Source organism: Myotis brandtii, unplaced genomic scaffold (genome assembly GCF_000412655.1).
Source record: "Myotis brandtii unplaced genomic scaffold, ASM41265v1 scaffold237, whole genome shotgun sequence".
In the NCBI taxonomy this organism is placed as follows: Eukaryota; Metazoa; Chordata; class Mammalia; order Chiroptera; family Vespertilionidae; genus Myotis; species Myotis brandtii.
The window spans coordinates 6,845,656-6,853,002 of NW_005358943.1; the positions used below are offsets into that span (position 1 = coordinate 6,845,656).

At 42.0% G+C, this 7,347-nt stretch overlaps 1 pseudogene; it reads right to left on the minus strand.

Moving 5' to 3' along the window:
• LOC102242563 overlaps positions 1-6,232 on the minus strand; it is a 7,272-nt pseudogene extending 1,040 nt beyond the window's left edge.
• Between the last annotated feature and the right edge of the window lie 1,115 nt (positions 6,233-7,347).

Consider the following 7,347-nt stretch of genomic DNA (forward strand, 5'->3'; position numbering starts at 1 on the left):
GTCCACCTGTTGACTTAGGCCCATCCCCCGAGGGCTCCCTGGCTACCAGAAGGATGTCTGACAACCCCGGCCCCAGTGGGGTCCGGGGTTGCCTCCTGGCCTGCGCCTGGGCCCTCCCACCCTCCGATGCCATGGCGATCCTGGGCACAGGCCAGCGGACAACCCCAGGCCCTGGGGGGTCTGGGGTTGCCGCCTGGCCTGCGCCCCAGCCCTCATGCCTCCGATCGCCACCATTGCTCGGCACAGGCCAGCTGGCAATCCCAGCCCCTGGGGTCGGGTTTGCTGCCTGGCTTTCCAATGGCGATCACCGGCTGTGGGGTGGGGAAAGGCGGCCTTTGCCCACCCCCTAGTTCTTGCCTGCCGGCTGTGGGGTGGGGAAAGGCGGCCTTTGCCCACCCCCTAGTTCTTGCCTGCCGCCTGGGTTGCCGATCACCATTCTTCAGTCCTTCCGCTTTTGCCTGGGCGTATGCAAATTAGCCGCCACTTTTGTTGGCGGTTAACCGCCATCTTAGTTGGCAGTTGATTTGCATAAGGATATGCTGATTAGCCAATGGGAAGGGTAGCAGTAGTACGCTAATTACCATTTTTCTCTTTTATTAGTGTAGATATTATTAAAAGTTATGTTATGTTAATCAGGAACTTGATTACTTTAAAGGAATAAATTACTTAATACTGTTTAATAATAATACTGTTTAATAATAATATAATGTGTTTGACTACCTCCCCAGGGTTTAAAATTTCAGATATGCTTACTCTTCTTATGATGGAAATTTTATACTTAAGGTATATGGGAAGCTCTGTCAAATAAAGAAATAATAATTATATTCTATTTACATATGCATATTAAATATATTCTAATATGCTTTCATTTACAAGTTATTGTTATAAGTTATTGCTGGGGTCCAGCCCCAGCGGGTCCAGGGGTTCCCAAAGGTGTGGACGGAGTCGGCGAAGAACGATTTACACAGAGACAGTGTTCAGATAATCAGCATAGCTCTCTTTAGTCTCCGTGGATCTTCCCTGTGCCTGGCTGAGGCCCCCAAAAAAGATCTCAAGGCAAGCTGAGCCTTTATTTTATAGTGAGAGGTAAACAAGGTAGTGGTTTCCATAGTTACACAGTTCTTGTGAGTTTCACTTGTTTTGGCCACTTCCTGCACTTCCCTCAGCCCATTAGCTTCCCAGATAAGATCTAGAGAGCCTCATAAGGTCAAGCCTAATTATGCTAAGAGATACTGTGCCCTCTAAGCTGGGAATTGTTTGTGACTTTGCCAACAGGTCAGTCTGAGGCTTAACCCTATATCAGCTCCCCACAAGTTATAATATTATGAAATATTGTGCTTTGCAGAAAGGACAGTATGTCATGTTATTTACATTATAATAAATATCATTTTAAATTTCTTCTCATTTGGAGACAGTCACTGTTTTGTTATAATACATTTTAAAAAAGTTACATCTCCTGAGGGATCCATAGAAAGGACTCTGATTTATTTTAAGCTACGTATCTCTAAGAATAAACTTTCAGATCATCACCTCAAATTGGATAAAAATCATTAGAACTCTACAGAGAATCTAAATTTACAGAAATGCTGGCAAGAAAAATCAGGAGAAAAAGAAGTTGATTATAGGACTAGATGAACTAAAAATAATTATAGTTTTGGTAATTATTATTCTCATAGTAATATGTTTGCATGAATCCAATAAAAGTCTGATTTCTTCATAACAGGACATAAGTCAGTTTCCAATTATAGTTTTATTAACCAAAACTTGGCTGAAATATCACATCTGGAAGAGAGACATGCCAGGACTCTGGATGTCACCAGAGAGCTCTAAGGAATAAAGATCACTTTGGAGCTGATAAGCCCCTTAGATAAATAACCTGGTACCTTGCTTGGTCATGTGGTTCATGGCAGTCTTTCCAGGTAAGGAACGAAGGTTGTTTTCCTGAGAGATGGCATGAAAGAAATCCCAAGACACCTGTAGGAAGCTCAACTTGAGGAATGCACCCCAATTCTATAGGAATTGCAGGCAAAGCCTGATGGCAACTGTGTGGCTTGGCTTCTTTGCCCTGAAAGTAAACTTTCCCATGAGATTCCAGCAAAGCATATTTTTAAAAACAAAAATAGCTTATGTAATTAACAGTTATTCTTGTTGTGTTGATGCAAACAATCGGACCAAATTACAACTAGACTTACTACAGTAAGTAAATTAGTCTTTAATAAAAATACGGGTGATTTTAGGAAGAAAAATTGCGTCAACAGGAAATTATTAGAAACTGTTCTAACTTTTGCCCAATAATACTGAATTTTATATCACAGTTTGTCTCCACCAGATTACGAGCCCTACATGCACCTAAGAAGTACTACTTCTAGGCACCATTCCCACCCCCTCTGTGCCCAGGCCTCATTGTCCCTCTGACAGAGAGCAAGGATCTCTTGGCTCTGAGAGAAACCTTCGACCTGCCTCAGCATGAAGCAGTTACAGAAGAAATCCAGCATCCTCTTTCCCTGAAAGAATTCAGAGCCAAGATCCTTGAGGGGATATAGTAGGCAGTTAGACAGACATTTGCAGAGCAAGGATGCTAGGCCAACTAGAGGAGAAATAGATAGAACTCTGAGACAAACTTTTCATCACTCCAAATGCTCTGAAGCTGGGAATAGAGGAGCCTGTGTAGAACTAACCTTTCCTCAAGCTAATTAGAAGGAATTTATAGTTTTCATGTAATAGAAGGTATAGAGATCAAGGGAAAAGAAAGTGAAGTAGACAAACTATAAGGGTATGTGTATGTTACAGAAGGTATTGCAAGTTATACATACCTTTGCAAGTTATACGAGGGTCTGTACAAATATAGGAGAACTAGAGTTGAGGAAGTAAAAATTGTAAGAAGGGATATAAAGAAATGAATATAACAGCAAGAAAAAAATAGAGTAGGAAAAAAGAATAATTGTAAAAGTTATAAGAATATTTATAAAAGTCATAGAAGGTTTATAAAGAGAAATCTAAAAAGGCATTGCCGGCAGTCCTCGGGGTACATTGGACTCGACGTACCTTGTTTCGTGGTTACATCGCCATCTACCATTTATTTATATAAAAAAAATAGTTCCGTCATTTTGACGTATGTACATATGTGCTTCATGTTTTTTATTATTTATTTAACACAAGTAAAGGTCTGGAATTTTTTTTTTTACTGTTTCACTTCATTTCTGCTGTGTGTGCTCCATGTGTGTGATGTAGGTGCTTATGTAGGTTGGTTCTGACTTACATCAAAAATTGCGTTACATCGCACTGTAGGAATGGATCTCCCACATAACCCAAGGACCTACGGTATAAGTATACTGAATAATTAATCTAATAGATAGAGTACAGGAATTAATCTGAAAAGTAATCATATTATTTTAAATCTGAGAACACACATACACACACACACACACATATATATATATATATGTGGTTAACTTTTTCTTAAAGTTTTCTTTTCAAGGCCTCTATGAAGTAATTAGTGAGATAACTCAGTAGTGAGTCCAGCAAGTGGAACCGGTAAGTATGGTCAAACTGGCCCACCAGAAGTCAAAGCATTATCTTGTCAACATCATCTCATCACCAGACAATAGCTGAGGTCTACAGACCCCAGGCCTACACATAGCTACATTCCTCACCCTAGTCCCTTCCCCTTTATAATCCTGTCCCTACACCTTGCTAGAAGTATAGATTTAATACTTGTAAGTACCCTGTCCTCTTAATTAGACTAACCATTGCTGTCATTATAATTCTCTTTGTTTTTCTTATAGTCTACAAAATTGGAACTCAAGCAGTAAATGCACTTTGCTGACCCGATATTCCAAACCAGAAAGTTCACCACCTTCATCTGTCTTTTTCAGCCAGCAAAACAAAAAGGGGGGGAGATGGGGGGGATGGGAAAGGAGTTGGCAGAAGGTGGCTGCTCCTGCCTTGACTTTCCAAACAAGTCTGAGCCCCTAGTGTTTACTTAGACTCGTCCTTGTTTAAAGGACACTACAGACACATGTGATTTCTCAAGGATGCTTACCCTGCTTGATTGTATCTAGAGGTTAATTTTAGTTCAAGCTGTTGTTACAATAAAAGCTTAAGGAGGCAGGCAATCCAGGTTGCGTAGTTGCTAAAGCCAATAACCCTTAGCCTTCTCTTCCACAAAAATGTGTGTCAGAGCAATATATTCATCCATTGCTCAGGGTCTTCTGGTCAGTCCCAGCAGCTTTTCCTGAAACTTGGAGAAACTTTATTTCCAATCACTTAAAGCAGTGGTTCTCAATATTCTGGCCCTTTAAATACAGTTCATCATGTTGTGACCCAACCATAAAATTATTTTTGTTGCTACTTCATAACTGTAATGTTGCTACTGTTATGAATTGTAATGTAAATATCTGATATGCAGGATGGTCTTAGGCGACCCCTGTGAAAGGGTCTTTCGACCGCCAAAGGGGTTGTGACCCACACGTTGAGAACTGCTGACTTAAAGTATCCCATGCCTTCATTAGCACCAATGAATTCTAGTAATAAAGACATATCAAGGTCAGGTGAAATCTGAAACACTGATTCTAAGGCTTTCTTAGATCTTCTTTTGCTTGAAGGGACTAGTTGTAGAAAAGGAGGTTGAGGAACTTCTATAGCTCTTTCTTTATAAACACATGCATTTGCTTTTTCCCTCTTTCTTCTAGATTGATTACTAATTTGCACACTATGTCTTGTAACTGTCAGTACAACCTTGTGTTATAAAGAGGTTGTATCTCATGAACTACTGTGTTTCATTTTGGACACCGGTTGCTATAGTAAAAATGTCTTACAATGCAGGTTATACAACATGTACTAAGACATTCTTTAATTGTAGTTGCGTCTGTTAAGGAAACTTCGCAAATAGAACACGAGATGTATGGGGTCAGTTCAGAGGGATTAATGTGCTCTTAAGTCTTCTTCCTTATCTTTTGATTCTGTTCCACACTCCTCCAGCCTCAGCGAGATGTGGCTCATCTCTTCCTTCTCCTCCTCCTCTTTTTCCTCCAGCTCCTCATCCTCTTCCAACTCCTCATCCTCCTCTCGGAAGGAGACCCTCAAGCGGCCCAGGTTGTGCTTGACTCCACCTCAGGGGGCCAAGAACATGAGTAGCCAGGAGCTCCTGCCTCTGGCAAAGGTGGTGGACCCTCCTCATCCTCTGTGGGCACCAGGGTGAGGGCAGAAGAGAAAATGAGCTGTGTGTGTGTGTGGAGGAGAGGGGTGGGGGATGGGAGAGCATCGCTGTGGTGCCCTCCTCCTAGGCAGCAGCCGCGTTCTTGAATATATTTTGAGATCAAATTCTGCTCCTTAACTTTTCCCTATAGTGAAAGCCTGTGGTAAAGGCAAAGCAATGGGCAGGCTGCCATCAACGAAAATGTCACCATGAGACATCCATGACCAGTTTCTTTCAAATTACTGGGGAGTGACTGGTTCATGAATATATCTATTTTGTGACCAAAGTTTGGGAAGAGAAGGGTGTGGATACATTTCCTTATTGACACTAATAAAAATGAAAATGCTTTCTTGAAGTGCTTGTTGTTATGTGTTTTATTTAGTTTCCCCATAGAAGATGGTTGATAGAAGACAAACCACAGATTGTTACCAATATGCATCCTAGGACACTTAAGGGAATGGTGTTCAATTTCACCTTGGGAGCCAAGATCAATTGCCCCAGCCAGTACAGTATCTCCCTTTTTCCTGTTTATTCAGAGGCCCAAGGAGTACAAAATGGCTAGGTGGCAGTCTTATTTCCAGTTTGATAAAATCATTGTTGTATCTCCTGGTAGAACAGTTCCTCACTTTGTACAATGACTTCCAGGCTAGCAGAACATAAGGTCATAGGAGGAGGAAACAAATTTTGCTACTGAGTTACTATGGGCAATAGTGAGTAGTGACACATTTCCACCCCTTGATTCCTGCACGTGTGAATCCTGGTTACTGGAGAGACAGCACCATTTATTGCATGCTGATTCCAAGGGCACGTACCTAGGTTGCAGGCTGGTACCTCAGTTGCAGGCTCATTCCCTTGCCTTGCTTGGGTCTGGGTGTCTCTCTCAAATTGATGCTTCTCGCTCTCTGTCTCCTTTCCATGTTTCCACACTTTCTAAATATCAAGGAAAAAATATCTTCAGCAAAGATTAACAACAACAATGACAAAAATAACAAAATAAAAAAATAATGTCAATTTATTTAGTTTACCGTAAACCATGTTTGGGTCTCTGAACTGCTAATCATCTTCTCCACCTTGCTACCTAAACATTCCCTTTAAATTTCAGAGAAAAGGAGTCAAAAATTTTCTGATCTTAAATATATGCTGACAATAAATGTAGTATATAATCCTATGTAATAATAGACAAACACGGTAATTGACTGTACCTTCACTATGCTTCCCATTGCTAATCAGGGCGATATGCAAATTAATTGCCAAGAAAGGTGGCGGGTAACAGCCAACAAAGATGGCAGTTAATTTGCATACATAGGCACAATGCTGGGAGGCGAAAGGGGAAGGACAGAAGAAGCTGCCTGCCACTGAAGGTTATCGGAAACCCAGGTGGCAGCCCTGGGGGCTGCATTTGCCCTGCCCCCAGCCCGTGATCAGAGAACTGGGGCCAGCTTTGCCCGTCCCCTGGCCGGTGATCAGAGAAGCCAGGCGGGGCAGGGAAGAGGTGGCCCTGACCGCTATGTAGATCGTGAGCATCATTCAAACTGCATGGGTAAAACCCCATGAGACCAGGTCCTGGCCGCTACATGCTGCCATGTAGATCATGGGCCGCCAGCAGCCAACTCTTCCCTGCCCTGCCCCCCCGGCCAGTGATTGGAGAAGTACCTGTATTTCTTTTTCAAAGTACCTGTATTTTTAATAATTTCTTGACATGGTAAAAGAATTTTACATTATGATCCAAGGGTGGTGGGGTTAGGAGAAGGAGCAGCAGAAAAATCCAACAAACAAAAAGGGAAACAGAAATGCATGGTGGAAGGGATTTGAAGGGTGGGTAGGGGCATTGCCCAACTAAAATGCAATTGGTTTGTTACTGAGTACTATTCATGGGAAGACAGCATCCTGACTCCTTCTCTATACAGCATATTGGGAGTAAAAATGATGCATCCAGGTGGAAATATGATTAGGGGTTGGAAGACAGACAGGGAAAGAAGAAGTCAGAAATAGACACTGAGAGAGTCACTGGCTGGCTGGCTGCAAATACTGACTCTCCAGTAGTGATAGAATAAAAAAGTGGGGGATATCTCTGGAAGATTCAAGAGATAGGGGGCAACTCTTCTATGGTTTTGACTTGCCCAGCAGATTTCCACATACACACGTGTACA